The sequence below is a fragment of the Pyxicephalus adspersus genome, chromosome 3, assembly GCF_032062135.1.
Source record: "Pyxicephalus adspersus chromosome 3, UCB_Pads_2.0, whole genome shotgun sequence".
Taxonomy (NCBI): domain Eukaryota; kingdom Metazoa; phylum Chordata; class Amphibia; order Anura; family Pyxicephalidae; genus Pyxicephalus; species Pyxicephalus adspersus.
The window spans coordinates 69,229,968-69,253,093 of NC_092860.1; the positions used below are offsets into that span (position 1 = coordinate 69,229,968).

At 39.0% G+C, this 23,126-nt stretch overlaps 1 protein-coding gene across 1 annotated transcript in view; it reads right to left on the reverse strand.

Annotated features, from left to right (window-relative positions):
• The window catches only part of TBXA2R (thromboxane A2 receptor), a 49,329-nt gene extending 28,494 nt beyond the window's left edge, over positions 1-20,835 (reverse strand). The window contains exon 1 of the mRNA XM_072405069.1: positions 20,487-20,835. The gene's annotated coding sequence lies outside the window, so the exon portion shown is untranslated. The remainder of the gene's footprint in view (positions 1-20,486) is intronic.
• Positions 20,836-23,126: the final 2,291 nt, after the last annotated feature.

Sequence of the window (23,126 nt, forward strand, 5' to 3'; positions counted from 1 at the left end):
AATTGCTATGATCTCACCATTGAGCTTAACAGATCCTCCTTAATCGCGCAGCTGAAATCTAATCGCCTTAATTGGCAGATTCGCGCCAGCTATTGCTCATTATTATGAAGGCAGGAATGCGGCTGGCAGTGAGGAGGCGAGTGTACGCGCACACTCGAGTCCGGACCGCGGTAAACCGTGATCGCTGGCTGCGCGTACTTTCGCGCTTCCAGCGAGCGCGGATTTTATTGATGAATCAGGGGCCAAGTCTCTATCTAGATCTCCACTAAATAAGAACCCTTTTGTCACCCTTTGACAAAGCTTGCCATGCCATGTAAGTGCATACAGTACATACAGTACATTTGGGCAACTTTCACCTCTTCACCTACATTGTTATTTTGCCAATCAGGCCTTTTAGTGTTTCTTGTGCTGCCTTTTAATCATGACTTGGCCCTACTAACTTACAAGTTTATTTGTTTCCATGGAGAGAATATGTTGAATGGCAGCAATCTAGTTCTACAAAGTTGGAAAGTTTAAAATAAAGATAATTTTTCTGCAGATGTTAGAAATGTAACAAAAGCCAACATATCCTTTAATAAATGTAAATAAACAAAAAAACAAACAAACATTTAGGTATGCCAATTATTAAAAATTTTAACTAAAATAAACTAACCTATAAATATTAATTCTGCTAAATTTAAACCTGATTACAGCAATGTGACTCCACTTTCTGGAGTGTATGATAGAAAGGGTAGGCTAGACCCCCCCAACACCCCTGTGGTACATACCTACGCTAAAAAGAGTCACATAACTGCAACAGAAAGGATTTTGTGCGAGGTAAAACTATAAATCATGGGGATTTTTGGTTAGCATGCACTATATATTGACAAGGCATCCAATCAAATGTTTCTTATACTGTGTACAGACACTCCATGAAAAGGACAACTAGTGATCATTTTAGATAACAGTATTACCAGCGCTGTACAGACATGCAGGTTAGGTACTGCTAAACAATATGTCCTGTTCTATGTAGAATTAAAAGAGGATGAAAAGGAGCTGTCCCACTTCAGGGCTACAATAAGCCTTTTTAGTGGTGGAACATTTTGTAATCTACAAGAATAGATCACTAAACAATGTCACAAGACCTTTACTAATGCTATAATTTCACCTGAGATGAACAATCATGAAAAATGGCATCTAGCAATGAAAACCTAGAGGAAGATTTGTGACTAGCATCAATCCCAAGTTTTGACTTCAGCCTTTCCCAACTGGAAGGCTTCACAGTTAGTTTTCCTTAAAAAAAACCCTAATGACCCCCCCCCCCCACACACACACACACACACACACACCTAGGTTCCATTGAATCTGCATAAGTTGCAATGATTATTTTATCTTACATCTTTAACTACTCCCTTGAAAACTGTTATTCCATCCATTACAAAACAGAAGGTAACAGTATGCGGCTCTACAAAGTATTTGCAGACTTAATTGTCCACAGCTTAAAGCTGTTGTTCAGATGGGCATTTTTAAAATGGTATCTAAACAAGCATAGTAATGCTAAGACTAACTAGTACTGCTTCTCTTGTATTCTGCACTCAGGGTGTGGAATATCACTGTAGAACAGCATATCATCAAAATTAATATCTATCATCTATGAGATAGATCTGGTGTAAGACACTATATATATTGTATATATGTATTTCCAGTAATATTGTTTTGGTAAATTCAAGATATTAACACAACGTAGGTTTCCTTTATATAACTAACATTGTAAAAATGTATAGCGTTTAATATTCCTACTTTAAATATATGTACTATATTTTTTTCCTTTTTTTATTATTTCTAAAAACATACAACACTCTATAGGAAAAAAGGAATATTATTTTAATAACATGTACACTCTCCATAATAATACTTTCAAAATAGAAATCTAAACACTGTGACTTTTCTATTATGTTTACAATTACTTCAGTTTCTCCATCACTATTTACAGTCTTGGTAGGACCAGATCAGAAAAATTAAATATGATTTGAATCTCAAGCCTTATTATTAAAGTGTTTAGAAGTTTCTTCAGAAAATAGAAAGCAACTTTTAAGGTCAGGTGAATTCATGGCTGTAGTCCAAACAATTCAGTCATTTAGACTACTGTACTGAGTAAAATAAATACTGGTTTGTTCTCTTGTTAAACATACCAGGAAGACCTTGTTAGACTCTATTATAAAGTATACATAAAAATCAAATAAACAATATATTTAATTTTACTGTATACTTTATAGAACACAAATGCAACAAACCACTTTTTAATAAACTTTGACTTTTTACTTGAGTGTATCCACACATCTTTTTGTTAAACTGTGTTGAATGTGGTTTACACTTGGTGACAAACTTCAGGAAAACGATAATTCAGAATTGCGACAGGAAAGCTATTTAGGGACTTTCTGTGTGGTTATTTCCTCACAGATCAGCAAACTGATCAGTTTTCAAAACAGGGTTAGACATATAGTTAACTATAAATGCAGTTTGGTCATTTAAAGCTACATTTCCAACTTCTTGTTCAATAACATTGTGTTCTTTTAAATTATTTACTGCTTTAAACTGTTATTAGGAAAAGAAATTGGCATAAGCAGCAGAGTAAATTGCTACAAACAACATTAGTTGTACTCAGGGATAAAAATTTTAGCTTGTATTTTGTCAAATAGTATTTTAGTAAAGGAAGCAAGTGTAATAAAGAACTGACTAATTAGTTCTTCAAACCACTTACATAATGATAATTGGTTTTCTTAAAGTTGTAGCAGACATAATTATGATCAGAAAGAAGTTTGCATATGAACATGTAGAATATGCAGGAAACAAGTGCTTAGGGTATGTCCGGCGGAAATATATGTAGGAGAGGAATGTGAAATGATTACACTGCATTATATCTTGTTTCCATAACAGAAATGTCCTGGTGGAACCTCTCCCCTTCTTCTTTACTCGCATCACCCAAATTTTGTGGTAAGAAGTCCAGATGAGGAATGTAGGAAAATAATTTTAGATGACATTCAGCAGCCAAGTTGGTGGTATGCTGTTAGCATGTTGTTCATGAGTTCAGCATGGTTTTCAACTTGCTGGTTGCCCAGAAAGTTTTGTGCAACTAGCACAAATGAATCCCAAGCAACAAGTTCAAGTGTCTCTGGATGTGGCATCACGCATCAAATTGTGGATTTGGGGACCAACAAAAATGCAAATTGGGGTTCATAACATTCATTAACATCGACATCAACCTCCTGTTCCTCATCCGACATGTCACTATCAGTAACAAAAGATGTAGGAGGGACTGGCCCTTGATTCTCTGCATTATGTGGCACTGGCTTCATAGCAGATTCACAATCAGGATAGAATTTTTTTCCTTTTCCCATTCAACCATTGTGTTAGGCCAAGGTAACACACCTGACAGCAGATATGAGGTGCCCAGCTTTTATCCTGATCTCCAATTTCACATATACTTGTAAACAAATCTCACCCTCTTGGTTAGGTTCTTGGGTTCACGGTAGGGGTACAATCACACGGGGTATATTTGCCACAAATGTAGCAAAAATTGTCGGGTTTATTAACACAGCTGCGCCTACTTATCTTTAGCTCAAAACAGACTGACTATGGCCTAGCTGTACTATGGTTTTGCACTAGAGACAAGCCCTTGGTCCATCTCGCCTTATATACCTATTTCTGACATCAGCTTACTGACTTGCCCAGACATGGCCAGCTGCTGCTGGAACATGCATGCCACCAGGGGGCGTGATTCAGCTGAGGCAGCAGCAGGCATAGTGGTAGCTGAAACTGTTATAATATTCCTATGTAAAAATACATTACCCAATTACTGACCATTTAAACAGCTATAGTCTGCCAAAAACTTAAAATCTGTATGTAATAGGAAAATTGTGAGTTCAGATTTGAAATCAGCACACTCGATATCATGTAAATGTGTTATTCCCAGTAGCAAAACCGTTGTTGTGCAGTGTTATTATTATTAGCAGGTTTGTGGGAAGGGTGCTGTAACATTTTCTTTTAATTTTCTCTTTATTTTCAACCAATAACAGATGAAGTTGTGAAAATAAAGCTAGACAAATATGATATTTAACAATGGTTTTGAAGAATAGTAATGTTTGCATAAAACATTCATAAGAACAAACTGATTAAGTACCTTGAAAAATTTCCTAGCAAGCATTTCAAAGCAGCGGTTGCCAACCAGCGGTCTGCGAGAACGTTTTGGTGTTCCACGGCTCTGGCCAGTGAGCCCCCTAGGAGAAGGACCCCACTGGGGGGTGCACCGGCCAGAGCTGCGGACCATGTTCCCCGTATAGATCGCAGACTCAGGGTGGTGGGAGCGGGTTGTGTCTCTGGTCTGAGCCTGCGATGGGAGAGTGGATGGGTTCTGGCATCATGACGTCACTCTGGGGGAAGTTTCTTCACATTTGAGTGACACACAGCTCCTCGCGCAGGCACGGTCTGGAACCCATAAATTTGGTGGTCCATAGGTTTGTAAAGGTTGGCAACCACTGATCTAAAGGTCTCAAACATCATGTGAATCTGGACACATTTTTTATGGATAATCAAACAGATAATCAATCAAATCAATAGTATTGTATCCAGTGGAACCACATTTTTCTGAAGGACTCAAATCTTTGAGTTTGAGAAGCAATCATGTCCTCCACGAGAATAATGTCATTGAATATAGTAACCATTGTTGAATAGTGGGAGGAGAAGACCACTTCTGGTTTGAAAGGATACATGCTTTTGGAAAATTCAATAAATAGTGGAGTAGTCAGTTCTTATATCTCCTCCTGGACATGTTAAAGGTGTGTAAATGGCTAATTCTGGTTTATCATGAATGGATATATCAATGGGTTTGAAGTCAATATTAGAGGCTGCAGACCAGAAGTAATTGCTGGTCAACACCACAAAAATATGTAAAAGAGTTTCCTGTTCACTGTGGTAGTGCTAAATAATGCCTGAAGATGATGATACATCTTTGAAAGTGCCACAGGAGTGGTCCACTGTACAAGTGGGTCAAAATAGTTTTTTTATTACTAATGGAAGCCTATGGCCAAATCATGCAGTGTTGAACACAAATTTTTTTAAGCCTGGGTGGGAAGAAATTATAGTTAGGTGTCAGCGCCTGTATTGTGACAAACTCCTCATTAACCACCCAAAAACAGCTGTGCGATTACTGAAAAGTGCCAGGTGGTACACCCAACTAAAAGGGTCTGGGGAGAATACTGTTATGTGTTCATGTTGTTTGTCTGGAAGAGGTATTATCATGCCAGGCTCCCATCTCAGAAACTGAAAACAATTGTGTGAAGGCAATAGACAGTTCACCTGAGACAGGTAGGTAAGGAAGGGGTGTTAGAAAATGCTCATCTGTGGTAGCCAGGAGAATTGGGATACCAGCAGCCCCTGCTTCCCTTTAGATGTGCAGCCTGATGGATGTATGGCATCCCCAGCATCCATTGTTAGGCTGTGCACAGCTGAAGGGGGTTCTAGAGGCTGATCAGCTCCTGATTCAGTCCTGGACTGCTATGGGCTGCTGGGATTTTAAAGCCTCTCTGCTCCCAGTCATCAGTGCCTGTTGTAGCATTTTGCTGGGTTTATCTGTACTGAAGATTTGTTGTCTGATTTGCTGTTGCTGATCTTGTCTGTTTCTGACATTGCCAGTTTGTGCTGCCTGGACTGACCTTTGCCTGTGACCCCGACTCTGCTTGTGTTTTGTCCTTGCGTACTTCGTTTAGTTGACCAATATTCTTGGTATGACCTCTGCTCTGTATTCTGGACTTGGCTCTGTTGGAATCTTGGTACTGCTATCTGTGGGCTTCTGGCTTGATGCCAGCCCATTCCCAGATACCGTCCCTTGCGCAGTAAGTCCTGGGGCAACTGAGTGCTGGGAGACGCAACCAGTCTCCCGAGGTTGAACGAGGGCTTACTAAAGGTGAAGACTGCGGTATTAGATTGGGGCACTGGTGTCTAGTGGGGACTGGTGCTGACCAGGGCCTTACAACAGGTTGGGGTAGGAGTAGGAGGAGCTAAAATACCTTGGGGACTTTAATCTCTAACGATCTCTCGGGTATATTTTGCATTCATTTTTTGCCTCTTCTCTCTAGAATATCTGTGCTGCTAGAATAGCACTGGAGTATGAGTTTTTACCTGGTTCGGGCACATCAGTGTAGTCCAAATGAATATTCTACAATGGATCTTAAACCTTTTGACTCTCTCATACTTTAAATCTATTTAGTCCTTGGTCTTTAAGTCTATGTGGGGTAACAAGAGTCCGCATCTTGGGAGACAGCTTCCCCTATGTCCTAAAACTGTGGGTGGTTTGGGGATCTCTAATTTTCTCTTTTTTTATGCAGCAGCTCACTTGACCAGGGTAGAAAACTTGTGTAGGCATGTAGAATTTAAACAGTGGACATCCCTAGAACAATCCTTCTTTAGCATGCCAATCTATTTGTTGCCATGAGGTTCTAAATCCTTTGCCACAGAGATTCTTTGTCACCCAACAGGGCGAACTACATTACAGATTTGCAGGAAATTCTTCAACCCCTTGCCCTATATACTCAATTTTTAGCTAATGTGTCATTCCTACCAGGGTTGAAAGACCTGGTTTTACAATATTATCATCTCAGATATGTAGGGCTTAACACTTACTCTATGGTAACACTTACTCCAAAAACTTCTCCAGGGTTGCTGGGTGTCCAGGGAGATTCTTACTTCTGATAATGGATTTCTGGTGAGCCTTGGACACTCTCCAGCTTCTGAACTTTGCTGGCTCCTTGACAGCATTTGAAATGTGTTGTATTGGCACGAGTGTCATTCATCACTTTTGTCTACCCTATATCTGACTCTCATTTCTCCTACTTAGGACCATATTCCACCATTCCTGCATTCCTGGGAAATAGATTTGAGGCTACAGTTCACATCTGCACAAAGAGAAAAAATGATTCACTTGTCCCATAAGTCTTCTATTAGCTGCAATTTCTAAGGGCTGGGCTATTATTAATATTAAAGAGTATTTATAAAGCACCAACATAATATGTAGTGCTGTACATTAAATAGGGCTATAAAATGATATCTCGTTGGTATGGAAGTTGCGTTGGAGGTGCAATGGTGCCACAGGCACATCCTCTCTGGTCAAGTACATTATCAATAATATGTAATGTATGTACTTTTTCATCTTCATATTCATGATTAATTTCAATATTATTTTTATTGATTTCTATTTTTAATTGTTAACAGTGCATTTTGTGCCCTAGATTTACACATTTATAAATCAATGTAATTTTTAATAATATATAAACTCTGAGCATGTAAATTTAAAATATACCACCATCATCATCTATTAATATTATCATCCAGTCATTATATAGCACAAACATTTTACACACCGCTTTACAAAGTCCATATTCATGTCACTAGCTGTCCCTCAAAGGATCTCACAATCTAATGTCCCTATCATTGTCATATGTAATTAACACATTTTAACGTCAATTTGGGGGGAAGCCAATAAATCTAACTGCATGTTTTTTGGAATGTGGGAGGAAACCAGAGTTCCTAGAGGAAACCCATGCAAACATGGGCAGAACCTACAAACTCCATTCAAATAGTGTCAACAACTAATGACATCCTGTTTCCCTTTTTATTATTATTATTAACCAGTAATTATAAGCACCAACATATTAAGCATCATTTTACAAAGTCCCTTGTCACGTCACTTACTCTCCCTCAAAGGGGCTCACAAACTAATGTCCCTACCATAGTCATATATCGGTAACATAGTTTAGGTACAATTTTTGAGTGAAAATCGGTTAACCTAACCGCATGTTTTTGGGTTGTCGTAGGAAACCGGAGTGCCTGGAGGAAACTCAGGAAACGCATGGGGAACATACTCCTTGCAGACTCTTTCTACTTCAATTGATACTAAGTGGGGTTTCAGCAGGGCCAGACACTGTCATAAGTCAAAGCTAATGTGGAGTTCTTTGTAACCCAGGAGAGGGGTGGTGAGCAAGAATCCGACTTCTCATTTTACTTTGAGTCTATTGGCTGGAGACAACAGACTTGCAGTGAGAGGATCTCTTTCTGCAATAGAATCAGCATGCATAGAGCATTTATATTGCAGAGGGAGCAGCTGCATTAGCAGCAGTGTGGGACAGTCCAGGATAGGCACTAAAGAATGTAGAAATTTGAGTAGGCTGAAACAGTTTTTTTTACAGCTTTATGTAATATAGAAAAACAGCTAAATAACCTAAATAGGTTTCTAAATCTGTATGGTATAATACATTTTACGTACTATAGCTGTTTTAGCTGGCCACCTGGATGCAGCATTTGGCATTGCTAGCCTGTTTCTTACGCTAGATGAGGTAGATTCTCACCAAGGCCACAGATCATCTACTAGGATTGCATAAGTAGAATGTATCAGGGGAAAACTCTAGTAGTATTGTTCAACTATATATATATATATATATATATATATATATATAAACACATGGAGACATTTCAACTAAACTTGCTATATATATGACTGAGGCTCATGTGAGTGCACCAGTCATCTTTGTACAGCGCTGTGGTATATGTCAGAGCTATATTTGGATGTATGTGTGTATGTCATTACTAGGAAACGCATGGAGACATTTCAACCAAACTTGCTATGTTCCACCATCACTCAGAAACACATCGACACATTTAAACCAAACTTGCTAAACATATGACTCAGACTCATGTTAGAGCACCCCTGATCCTTGTACGGCACTATGGTATATGTCAGAGCTATATTTGGTGTTCACTAGGAAAAGCATGGATACATTTCAACCAAACTTGCTATGTTCCACCATCACTCAGAAACACATCAACACATTTAAACCAAACTTGCTAGACATATGACTCAGACTCATGTGAGAGCACCGCTGATCTTTGTACAGCATGCTATGTTCCACTCAGAAACGCATAGAGACATTTAAACCAAACTTGCTAGACATATGACACCGCTGATCTTTGTACAGCGCTGTTGTATATGTCAGAGGTATATAAATGTATAATAATAGTGTGTCACCGTGGGGGAACATTAGAGTGTCAGCTCCTCTGTACAGAGACTGATGGGTCTAGCTCAGTGTTTTATTGTACAGCACTATGGTATATGTCAGAGCTATATAAATCTCTCTCTATATATATATATATATAAAATTGTATGTGTTTATGTGTGTGTATGTATGTGTATTATGCTCCACCATCACTCGAAAACGCATGGAGACATTTTAACCAAACTTGCTATACATATGACTGAGACTCTAATTTGCTAACCAAACTTGCTATGTTCCATCATCACTCGGATATGCATGGAGACATTTAAACCCAAATTGCTAAACACATGACTCAGACTCATGTGAGTGCACCGCTGATCTTTGTACAGTGCTGTGGTATATGTCAGAGGTATATTTGCATATATGTATGTATGTGTGTATGTATTGCTCAGTTACAGTGTGCCTTTGCTTATATTTTTACAAATTTCTGGCCTGTAATAATGCCTTTGAGAAAATGTAAGGAAATTGGCCGAGTGCAATCAAAGGCAAAAAAATGAAACAACACCGTAGACAAGAAAATCACTATAGTTTTATTTGATTCCTTTTCCAGTATAATATAAGATTGCAAAAAATAAATACCCAGACAACGCCAGGTGATCAGCTAGTTACAGTATAAATAATCAGTCACCTACTTGCCTGCCTGGTTACCCCCTGCCAATTTAAGAGACTGCCCAGGTCCAGTACATTTGTGGGTAGGGAGGAGGGATGTTGGGCTTCTGTGGTGCTGACTATTTTTGTGCAGAATATTTTTTACATGCATGGACTACATGGACTAAGACCTACCTAAAATCAGACAATATGGATCAGGCAGGCATGTAGATTGTTGTGCCTGTGTACTGAATATTAGTACAATACTACTAAAGCTCCACCAAACAATATGGTATTTACCTTGCTTGATGTCTGAATAAAACAAAGTTCCAAACTTCAGTGAGAAGAGAGAAAATCATTAGCAGAAGGCTGCGTATACTGAGGGTCTCTATCAACTGCTTATGTTTAATAATAGCAGATAAGATCTCTATATGTTTTATTGAAAAACAGAATTGGCCTTTTATTCTGTCTGTTCTTCTCCAACACTATGCTCAACTCCCCCCAATAAAACTATTTACATGCACATTGATCAGATAGATTACATTGGTATTATTCTAGGACAGTGATTTTCAACCTTTTCAACATGGGAGAACACTTTAAATATGGAATTCAATAACCCACCTTCAAGCCCCATGGCCTTTCCATCTCTTTCAATGCCGTCACTGAAGGATGAGTTTGGGAAGCTGGGGCTGTCAGTGCCATATGCAGGCTGGGGCTGCAGATCAGATGGGCACTGACAACCCTCAGCCCCAGTTGCCGCCTGCAAGTCAGATAGGCACAAAACCTTACCTCCCTAGATTCCCCTTCAACCGTCAGTGAGGTCTTGGATCCTGCCTACCACAAACAAGCTTCAACAATTAATTATTCTGTTTGCTCTCCTCTTGGTGAGGTAATCCAGCCTCCCCTGCCGACAGTGACCAGACTCTGAACGTTTTGCCTCCACAACTAAAGGAGCAGACCACTACCAATAGTAATAATGCTATGGTCACTACTACTAAATTAAATGTGTCTTCCAAAACATGGATTCCAGATTAGACCAGATTAGACCATAATGAGTTGATGGATGGATGATAATGGATGATACAGTTACACGTGTACCCCAAAACACAGCCTAGATCTCATTTTTATAAACTCAGTTTGATGCTTTATAAGGTAAACTGGATGATTTGGAATATTACTCCAAACTTTTGCATTTAAGGTGTCCCTGAATCAGTATGCAATCTGGCCACCAAATAATTTCTTTGTTCTCTATTGCCAGATTTTCCGTACTCTTACCTAGAATTAGAAAGGGTCCATAAAGCTCTCTCATAAAGCCACAGATATCATCATGCATGCACAGTACTATACCACGAAAGAAGCTTTATTTTTCATCACCAAGCATAAAAGCGAGCTACTAATGGAGGGATTTCCTAACCTTTGTGGTATTCTGATCTTTCCCCTATGACCATTCAATGGAAAATATCTCTCAAGCTTTTATTACAGGTTCTTATTTCCAATATAGTGCAGTTGGTCCTTCCCATTCCAATGTACTGTTCTGCTTTCAAGGAAAGCTTCACTTTGTTGCCAACTAGATTTAAACCTGATTTCTATTTTTATGTACATTTTTATTAAAGTTTTTACAAGAATTAAAAACAAAGAACAAATATACAAAACAAATCAGGCCATAAAGCTGAAAAAAGTAAAATTAACATACCCACTGAAATAACATGTTACAGTACAAGCTCAGAATATAGGGTTTAACATAGATGAGTCCACATTCTAAAAAAACATTATTATTTGCCAAACAATGCCTTCATCTAGTGAGGTACCCCCATCTTTATAACAACATGGATCCCTTACTAAATTAAAACATTATCAATATGATTGACCTCAGACAAATAGAGTCAGTAAAAAAGGACAGATTAGGTTAAAAAAAGGAAGAAAATTGGGAGAAGGGTGGTTAACTTCTAAAGGATTGTGATGTGAACAGGACTTTTCACAGTTTAACAGTACAAAGCTGTTCCCATGCCAACCAAATCTCCTGATTCTTATCTAGAAGATATTGCATTCTGACTGTCAACAATTTCATCAGTTTAATATTCTGAATTTCTTTGTACAATTCTTTTTTTTCATAGGAGTAATAGAACTCCAGCACAATGTAATCAACCATCTAGTGGGAGTCAAAACATAGGTCATCAAAATGATTTGTAATTTAGGGAATATTTTAATATATTAGGAATATTTTAATAATAATAGGAAGATCCAGAAGATGCTTTAAGGGATCTCTGCAATTGGGGATAGCAACGGAAAAAGAAGGGTGTTACCCTTCCCCCAAAATGGCACAATAATCGTATAGCTGGAGAAGTTGCCCCTTCACATTGTCAGCAGGTTACTTACCACTGGGTATATGGTATGCAGCCTCTCAGGGTTGTAGTATCAATGCATCATTATTTTGTACATATTTTTACAATTGATTGTACACCAAGAACTCCTGATGGCATGATCCCAAATTGTTTGCCATATCTCTCTGGGTGTAGCCTGCCCAAAGTCTCCTCCCATTTACGTATATATGTGTGAGCTATCGATGTGTCAGCACTACCCCTCACTAAAATGTTATATATATATATATATATATATATATATATATATATATATATTTATTTATATATTTTTTTTTAGGAAATAAGTCCCTGTCTTGCCAGTCCCTTCCTACAGGCCCCCTCAAATTGTACGAGAGCTGTGAAGCTCAATTCAGTAGTAATTGATTGAGCAAAACTACGTATTTATTATATTAACTATATTAAGAATTTGCGGGTAATTCAAGATTTTCCTGCACAGTTTACGTGTCCTGTGGTGTATAATATGTCTAAAACTAAAGGAGTCATCCTCTTTCTAAAGCTATCAGGTATTTGGGACATGCATAGGAAGGAGGTCAAGGAGGATCTGCTTCTTGTAAGAGCAGAAAATTACCTTTCACAGTAGGTAGCTAATACAAAGCATGCATTGCTGTGCAAACTGCCCTCGCACTACTTTGGATCGTAATGTTTGAAACATTAAAGGCCAACTTAATCTATCAAAAGCTTTTTTTTAGCGTCTAATCCGAGAACAAATGCTCCTTGATCCATTATGTTTATTACAGCAATAGGGGAGATGTTTTTAGCCTAATCCCCAGAAATAATTGAGGGCAATAAGCGTATGACTAATATCCTAGTAAACAACTTTAAGTCTGAGTTAAGAAGAGCAATTTGGCAGTAGTTTGCTGGATCTGCAGGCAGGAAAGGAGCATGAAGTCACAGCAGAGAATAACATAACTATGAGGTAGAGTATATATATATGGATGGAGTCCACATGGTCGTGGAATAGTACATATATTGGCCCTCGGGGTCTACAATGGATTGTGACAGTACAAAGGGGACCCCTGAGCATAATAAGATAGCCACCCCTAGAGATTTTTTGCTATCAGTAGAAGTTGCGTTCACAGTGGGGTAGCATCTAGCAAAGCTATAAGAAGTAGGATGCCAGGTGGGTCTCCTGGAGGAAGGCAATGTTAGCTCGGTGATGCCAAAGTTTAGAGAGGGAGGAACATTAGAAAATCATGAAGATCATGAAGATCATTGAACTGTAGAGAAAAGGAAAAAAGAATAGAAAGGAGTGGGAAGATCAGAACATTGAAGTACTACAATAGAAAGCATTCCAAACAGGGTATTTTAACAACAGTCGGTAAAAGCATCTGCTACACCCAATGGCTTCAAAAGAACGCAGAAAGACCCTTGTACTGAACCAAAGGGGATGCTGCAGAGCCAACCGGGTTTTTGTTGACCAGCCCAGCTACTACGCTTACCCCCAATATCAAACCGCATAAACCTCTGAATGTACAATTCTGTATTAGTATTGCTCATAAGAGTGGAAAACTGAGAATAGCTGAGCATAAACCCAAACCTTCCCCATCAGGGAAAACCTTGTGAAGCTACAGCTGGCTTCAGCGCTGATTATACATGAAAGAAGTCAAGCAGTCCCCACATGTATCCAAACCACAGTACTAAACACAAAACCCATAAAAAAGGCCACAGTCACCAGTTGACCATCTGGTTGATAAGATGTAATATCCAATAGGAGAAGAGTCTCTAGGACAAAGGACTTGAACGCGGTGTGGGCCTACGTTTTGCAGCTTGTTGCCAAGGTTTTGGTACTGGGGTGGTTGTCAGTAGGGGGTTCTAACCCTGAATAACTGGACAGGTTATCCGGAGCTTCTGGCAAAAGATTTGAAGATCCTCTGGATATTTCCGAACTGTAGATCCGCTATTCTTCTGAGCTGTAAGACTAGAAAGGAATGCCCCACTGCTAGGGAATGGAGTTGCCATGAATGAAGGTGGGTAGTGCCTGAAGAATGCAGCCCTGTTGTGCAGTGATCCAGGCAAGGTCCAGGAATAGTCAAAGCGTAGAGCCATCAAATTTAATAGACCGCATATTTCTTGCCGTGAACGTAAACTACTCTCTGGTGGCAAAGCAGTGGAACTTGCAGATTACAACTGAAAGCCTGGAAAGGGGGCCAGGTGGCCTGAGATCTCTGTGAGCAAAATCCAGGATAAAGGGATTAGATGTTGGGCATCCCAGAATATTATTAAATATAGCTTGTAGGACAGCTGTAAGGTCTGCTGCCAAAGTTGCTTCTAAGAGGCCACGTACCCTGAAATCTTCCTGGATAACGTAATTCTCTGTTTAAAGATTTTTGAGTATAAATGTGGTTATCCAGCAGGGATACGATCGATTTAGTGGCCTGTAAATCCTCATCCACCGAATGCACTCTTTCTGCCAAGGCACAAAGGTCACCTCATAAACACATCTCTGTTCTACAAGCCTCTTTTTAACTTCAGGGATTTTCTGGTAGTATTCCTGTCAAGGCTTAGGTAGTGCTGCAGGCGGGGGAGAGTGCACAATAGTAGGCATCAAATCTCTTGTGGTGTGGTCCGCCATCAGGAGGTGCCAGAAAGAAGGGGAGCACAGTGGCTGGAGAGATGGTGAGAAGGTGAGAGGTTGTTAGCTAAGTCATGGCGTACCTGAAGGTTGGGGCCTGTTACTTGAGGTGGTATTTGAGGTGTATCAATCACTCCAGAGTGTGCTGCCTCACTGAATATGGCTCCACCGCTGCTGAGTTGGTTAGTGGCTTTCTTGCTGCCCGCCATATTCCGTGACTGAATGGTTTACAATGATAAGGAATCTAGTAAGTCCTCTGCTGAAGAATCACACTATTTCCTACCCTAGACTTTTGAAGTTGAAGTGCCTCAGTGTGAGGGATTATGGCCCCTTTGGAGGGTAGTGTTTTATTCGTCCTCCATGATCCCTGGAGTATCCTGAGGTGGTGATAATGGGGGCACCCTTGTATCCATGTACCTTGGGTCAGAAGATGCTACTAAAGTTGAGATCTGCGGGGAGGGTAAGGCTATCTGTGCAGCCACGTTGCCTGCTGCTGCTGCGGGTGTAATCTTTGAAGACCGGCTTTCCATCACTCAGCCAAGCTGAAGGAAAGCTGGGACTGTAGATTGCTGCTGTGTTTGCTTCAATCCATGGGTCCCCAAGGCTCTGGGATCCCACTGGTGTTTTTGTTTCTCCACAATAAGGCTGACAAGAGGTGTTATCAAAGCCAGAGTGCGGACCACTGCTGGAGCTTGACTAACATGCATCTGCAGTCAGCGCCATGCAACCACGTCTCCTGAGCCTGATCTCTAACAATCCCTCCTCTTCTTAAGCAGAAGATGGCCACACAGCATCTCTGTATCTACTCTTGATCAAAGCTAAGTGATCCATCCATAGATGTTTGGCAGGAAATACCACCTTCCTCAAGGGACTACACATTCTGGATTTTGAGATCACAGATTGAATCTCGTAGGACTGAGATATATTTTAGTCTGACCACTGAAGCTGAACAGTTTTTTAGGTGGGTTTTTCCTCTGGAGTAATAACCCTGCCAGACTATTAGACAACAAATGAAACTCCAGGCTCTACCCATATTAAAATGTGTGATAGGAGAGTCATTCAAAATCCAAATTTTTTTATATCGGAATTTAGAAATTTTTACAGCAAGTTAAATGAATATTCTTCAGCACCTTTGGGTCGGGCAGCAGACACCTTCTTTGAAACTATCTCATTTTCATGCCTCAAAAAATGCTGTAGAAACAGCTAGAAATTCCAAATACAGCTGGAGAAATACCCCAAATTTCTTAAGACTGAGCCCCCAGCCAGAACGATTCTCAAACACCTACTTTAAGCAGTTTGGCCCCCAATTAGCTCCACATCTGGTGGCATTCATTAAATATCCAAGTGAAATTAAATCTGTACCAGGTGAAGCCAATCTGTCCCACATCAGTGTGATCCCCAAGCAGGGTAAAGACCACAGTTTTGTGGCCTGTTATTGAATAGGGGGTCAATATTCCTAAAATATATAAGCATTCAATCGACTGCTACCTATTGTGGCCACTACAAAGGTAACTATCTTCCCTTGTTCAAATATGTTCATGCAGATTTATCACAGTGTGCCTCTTCCCTCCCCTCTTGGGTAGGTAGGATAGCCATAGTCAAGATTAATGTACTTCCCAGGGTCTTCTACCTATTTTGCATTTTCCCTACTTTGATTCCTAAACATGATCTCCAGCTTCTTCAAGATAGAGTCATTAGATTCATCTGGGGTAAAAGAAGAAGAAGAATTTAAAAAACGATCATGCTTACCACAAGGTCTAGGGGATTGAGTGTTTCTTGCTTCCAAATTTACCACTATGCATCTCAAGTAGTCCAACTTTCTCAGAGCATGCTACCTTGTAGTCGTCTTCAGTGGGTAATGATCAAGGCGGGATCGGGGTAATGATCAAGGTGTGGCGATAAATAAGACAAAACTGGCAATTTCTTTTCCTCATTTACCCCTCTATCCACTTTGGGGTGACCCAGAATTTTCCCCAGGGATAGTTCAGCGTAGCTCTAAGTGGTGGACAAACAAGGGTTACTAATGAGGTATTGGGAGCAATTGGCTCATTTAACCTTCCTGTGTGGCAGTACTTTTGCCTAATAATTAGGGGCTCAGCCTGTAGTATCTTGCATGATTTGTACTTGCAGTAATTAGCACACAGACTGTCTGAATAACCAGCAGCAATGTCAGAGGTGTTTTTTGAACAAAAAGGCAGTTTAGGCATTACCAGTCTATCTGCAAGGCTGAGGGGAAATCAGTGCGTGGCACATTTTAAGACAATACCCCCCAGCTGAGCAAAGGAACACTTGTTTCTTTACTCAGTTTCTGCCTATGCAAAATCCCAGCAACAAGTGGAAGTTTGAGGGAGAGAATACAGGCATGGTACTCATGTAAGTGAACTGGAGGTCTTTGGGAGGGGTGTCTGTCACTGGAGGGGGGTCTGTACTGGGGCCTGTGACTGTCAGTCCCCACTGAGATCTGTTACTGGGGATTTGCACTGAAGTTTGCACTGGGGGTCTGTTACTGGGGTCTACACTGAGGTTTGTCACTGGGGGTCTGTACTGAGGCCATCTGCACTGGTTATCTATACTAAGGCCTACACTGGTGGTCCATGCTGAGGTCTGTCCCTAGGTGTTTGCACTGATGTTTGTACTAGGGGTCTGTACTGGGCATTTGTTACTGGGGTCTCCATTGGGTGTCTGTTACTGGGAACAACATGTTACTGGGAACAATCTGGGCAAAAGCAGGGCGTGGAAAACAAGGGCTTGAATTACATTTGTGATACAGTGCTGGACATACAATCTTTATTTTCTAGGCTGTTAGCTTTGACTTTATCTTTAGGTTGCTGAGGCTAAAGTTGATTGGAGTGGGATAAGGAGTATGCTGCTTATAGGGGATATACTTTAAAGTTATTCCAGAAGTGATCATCTAAATCTATATCCTCTAAAAAAAAATAAAAAATATATAGCATTTTCTGTACACAGTTCTCTGCATGTAAATTGGGGGAGGAGTACACTTTATTTCACCTGAGGTTGTTCACAGTGTGTGTATATATGGGGGGGGGGTCACCCCTACTCCTATTCTTGCAGTTGGCTCTATACACATTATGTGATGACCTAAAGCAAAGATTGGTGTTCTCTAACACAGAACAAATATTTTTTATAGTGGGTACAAAAAAATCTTACTTTTAGCAATCAATACAGGTTTTTCAGTCAGTGGTACTATGGCCAACAGAGACAGCAGCTGCTGTTATTTATTTATTATTAAAAATGATGCCCAATACAAGAAGAAAGTCATCTTGTACTGTCAGTTTCTTTTTATAAAACAGAAAATTTTATGGCATGACGATTTGCTTCTGCAGGATTTAGAAAAATTACTACTAACCATAGAATATGGTAAAAAAAAGAGATTGATAGCATTTGATAGAGCATATCAATTAAAAAGCGAAGATCTACTGAAGTAGTAAAAGAATATGGATCAATTTATTTTTTCATTTAGTTATTCAGTGGCAGACCTAAAAATTTGATATACTGTACAACAGAACTGTTACATAGTCCAGCAAGATAAAGGCAGGTTATGAGTATGCATTTAATGTGTCTTTACATAATACTCATAAAGATACTCATATATGGCTGACTTTTTTTGGTGTAGGCTTTGAAGCAAGCATAGAGTAGGATCCTAGCATGTGGGAATGTCACTTATCAGTTGGTAAAGGAAGAGTCTGGGCCTTTTTGCCAACTTGTCTGAGTAGGATGCTGCTCATACTGATCTCTGTGGTACTTTTGCAAAGAACACAACTTTTGACTGGTACTGTTTCTGTGGCTTATGTATTGCAGAAAATATGTCTGGCAGTCCCAATAATACTGTCTACAGCATTGAAAAAAGCCCACACCGCAAATCTTCCTTTGGTAAAAGTAGCATTACCAGTAGGGCACTTCTGTCAGTATTTAAATGGCTGAATCCTGATGTTTTCTGCAAGGTGTCAATGTCCCTGAACAACATTCTTCCTCCCTGTTTTTCAGTGTCTCCCTCTAAACGTTTCTCCTCCAGCTCTATGACACCAACATGTGGACTACTTCATTTGCCACCCCCCTTAGTCACTGCAGCCTGGTTCACAGTAAGCTCCAACTGCTGTAATGGAATTGTATTTTGATGCTCCCTGTCTTATGAATCCCATCTATGTGGCTGAACCACCCTCTCTCTCTGGTCGTTCAGCTGTCTTTCTTATTATGAGAAAGTTTCAAAATAGTGTAGTGTATTCAAACCATTCTTTTGACTTCATTTAGTAAACTTGTAGGGCCATGCAGGGGGTTAGCAAAGGAGGAAGAAAGGGCACATTAACAACACTGCCAGCAACTAGCAGTCTTGCACTTGGAACAAGGACAATTTTCGCAGCCATTCAACTACCTCCTTTGTTGGATATTTGTTGGAAAAAGAAAGGCAGACCACCATTTGTCCTACAGGGACTTCTTACCCATTACTTTCTGCCAAACAAATACCCTAGCCAGACAAAATAAAATTGAAAAATATTGTACCCCACAAATGCAAATCCTTAAACACTAACCTACAAAACAAACCCAAGTAAAGTTTTTAATTTACTAGCAGAAGGGGCACATCATTTAAAAAACAATTGCAGTTGTTGCAGATATTCAGAAAACTGTTTGGTCTACTGACTGGTGAACAAAGTGTAGTACACAAAGATATGTAGCCTACCTCTGCAGTCCACAGTGCAGTCAGCACATTACATCAGGGTACCCCTCCCTACACCGATTGTGCTTTTATAGTGGTGGGACTTTCACAACTATTTAACAACTATCTCAAATCTGCAGGATTTACTGCAAATCTGAATACTAACCACATACCTGTTAAAATGAATGTACATTAGCAACCAATCAAGGCCAATGCAGCAGTTCTACCATTGGCTGGTGGTTGGTAGGAGACGAATCTGCCCCTAACAATGACAATTCACAAAGTGAATGAAAAAGTGAACAAGATGACAAAGTTGTGGATGGCAAGGATGAAAAACGATTTGAGGTTCACCATTTGCAAATTTCTGCAAAAGTATGTGAATTTACAAACTGTAAAGGTCTTAAAGTGCAATGTAAATGTAGATTCATTGCTGTCCACAACTGGCATTGTGGATAGCAAAGCAATAAATCCTAGAAAGAAAGTCTAGCAAACAGATACTTGAATGAGCAAACAAGCCCATTTACATCTAGTTTCAATAACTTAAATCAGTTTAAATTAGTAGTATTTACAACAAATATTCAGTTAGCATTGAAGTTACAGATTTCAATATTTTTTCAATATATATTCAACAATTCAGCTAAATTGCATACATACATACATATATTTGCATACATATATTGAACCATCACTTTAAATAATACTTTTTATAATGTCATGAAATTTTAAAACATGCAGTTTACCTATATATTTATTTAGTATATTTTTGTTCTTTTGTATTACTAATTTGATCAATCATGAATAAAATGTATAAACACACAGCAGAATATTTATATAGTGTACCTTAAAGAACAATATATATATATATATATATATATATATATATATATATATATATATATATATAAATAAAATAAAAAAAAATATATATATATATATATGTATATCAATAAATATGTCTATTTAGTGTTGCAACCACTGCCACTCCCAACCACTTTGCTCTTTTTTTGGATTGTATAGTACATCACTTGTTAGCTACATAGCAAACCTATGGTAAAACAAATAAAAAAATATAACTTTTGAATAAAGTTGAATCAAACATATGTACAGACATACATTTTACTAATGCTTTTCATGGCTAAAGATGATTTGTTTGTTAGCTAAACTGTAACAAAAAAGAACTTTGTACTTGCCTTAGATTATTACGTCCTTTCAGTCCCGTTCAACAACAGTGGGAGTTTCCTTTGTCTACAGTCTCAACTATTTCAAATTGCTGGCAGGATGACTATTTTACTTTTATTCTGGAAATGAAAATGGGTGTCTCTGTGCTTGTGTCTGTGCCTGCTAAATATAATGCAACATTTTTTTCCCCTTCATTCTCAGAATGAGACAGCAAAACATATTGTAGTTCCTACTAGCTAATCTAATACATTCCAGAAAAGAAGCTTGTTTGTGAAGTCAGCATGGGAAAACAATTACAGTCTGGTGGACAGTGCAGGAGAAATTGCGAAATAAGGAGAATGTTTTTATGCTAGGAAGCAGGAGGGAGTCTCAGAAGGCAGTATATCCACAGATGGTCATGTCTAGCATCTATGTCAATACGTCATTTTTTGTTGTACTTTTCATGATTTGACTGTTTAGTTTTTTAATATAAGGACATTGCAATGCTATTAGTCATTTTAACCACTGTGTATGGTAAATATTTGTAGCATAATTTCATCATTATATAGAATTTGTTCTCCATTAAATCAACCTAGTCTAAAGAAAAAAAAATACTTATTTTTCTATATTTTTGGGATTAATTGATTTTTTATTTACATTTATTTTAACCACCTGAGCGTTACACTGAGGTCTAGATTTCTGTACCAAAAGTGATCCACTGTTTTTCATGAATTTTTTTTTTTAAATTGTAGACCTGTAACTTACAGAAATATGTCCGAACAGGGGTTCTAGTAGATAATATGAATATAAAAAATGTATTTACTTTTATTTATTTTTTTTTTTTTTTTGTATTGGATTGGATACAGGAGTTTGTATTCAATCCAATACAAAATGACAGTTTGAATTTACCAGTTATGTACTTTGTATTAATTTTATATTATTTTGTATTGGACTGGATACGCAAGTTTGTATCCAATCAAATACAAAAGATAAATTTGAATTTCCAAGTTATTTACTTTTTTTTTATTTTTTGTATTGGATTGGATACGCAAGTTTGTATCCAATCAAATACAAAAGATAAATTTGAATTTCCAAGTTATTTACTTTTATTTTATTTTTTTTTATTTTTTGTATTGGATTGGATACTGGAGTTTGTATTCAATCCAATACAAAATGACAATTTGAATTTACCAGTTATGTACTATGTAATTATTTGAATTATTTTGTATTGGATTGAATACAGGAGTTTGTATTGAATCCAATACAAAATGAATGAATGAGTTTCTTTTTGAATTTCCCGCACACGCGCCAACGTCATCACGCACGCAGGGAGAAGCCGTCCGTTTTTTTTTTCTCCGCCGGACGGCTTATCCCTGCAGAGATCATCCGGCGCTGGACGAAGACGGACGTCCACCAGCAGCGGAACACAAGATACCGGCCGGCATCTTACTGGTCCCGCTGGCACCCGACGCTGGAGAAGGAGATCGACGGACGACGATGGACGGAGGACGACGCTGGAATAGGAAAACGACGCTGGAATCCTTACCTCCATGGTCCCGCTGGATGTGCACAGCGGGACCATGGAGGTAAGGATGTGACAAAATTACGGGGTTAACCATCCTAGCCATTTTTTTTTTGCCCGACCTTCGTACGGGCATACCGGCAAGGTGGTTAATATGATTTATATTTATACCAGATATATTGGTACCTCTAAAGCCCATTTTTTCAATTCAGCAATACATAAGTTCAGTAATGGAAGCCAATATGAGATATACATTACATTTAAATGCAATTAGTATAATGTACATTATATATAAAGGCAACTAAACTGTTGAAGCTCGCTAAAAGGAAGAAAAATAATTTTAGTCGTTGATTTTTCATGGTTTAATTGAAATAGAAAAATGTCAGGTCACCAACCTAGCTCTGTTGTAACAACTGCATATTTAGGTTAAAGAAAATGTAAGGCCTGGCTGGCTGCCAAGCAATATGGTCACTCATCAAGCTGAATCCAGCGACTATGTGGATCTCTATACAAAATGAAGCGTGGATTACCCCAATGTTGGCTTTTTCCTGACAGATCTGGGCATGGGATGGAAACAGAAAGAAAAGACAAAGTTGCAGAAATGAATATATTTATTCTACTCAAGAAGGGAGAATGGGGAAGCCATAGCAGTAAGAGTCAGCTCCAGCAGGAGAGCAGAGGTGATCCCTCCTATACATCACCTCAATCTGCTTGAGGATCAGAGGGGAAGATGAACTCCCCCAGCCATAACTGCTGCTATTCCTATGCGTTCTAATGTATATGGAAGTGACTGTTCTAATCTGCAAATTCTGCACCCAGAAAAACCCAGTATCTTTTTGCAAAGGAGATTCAAATCATGAGGTAGGGCAGCATAGGGGCTCCCTAACAATGTCTGAGAGAGCTGCACCTTTCCAACAATTCCAAAAACTCTCCAGTCTTGGACACCACATTTAAACATATGCTGAACCCTGTTGGATATCCCTCCATTCTGATTTCTCAGCAATGTTCTTGCAATTAAATCTAATATTTCTGAAATGGGGGCAGATTGGATCACATAGAGTACAAAATGGAAGAATTTGCAAGTGTTCATATTGATCTAGTGGACTTCCACAACTTTCTAGAGAAACCCACTTAGGTAAATCTCAAGCTG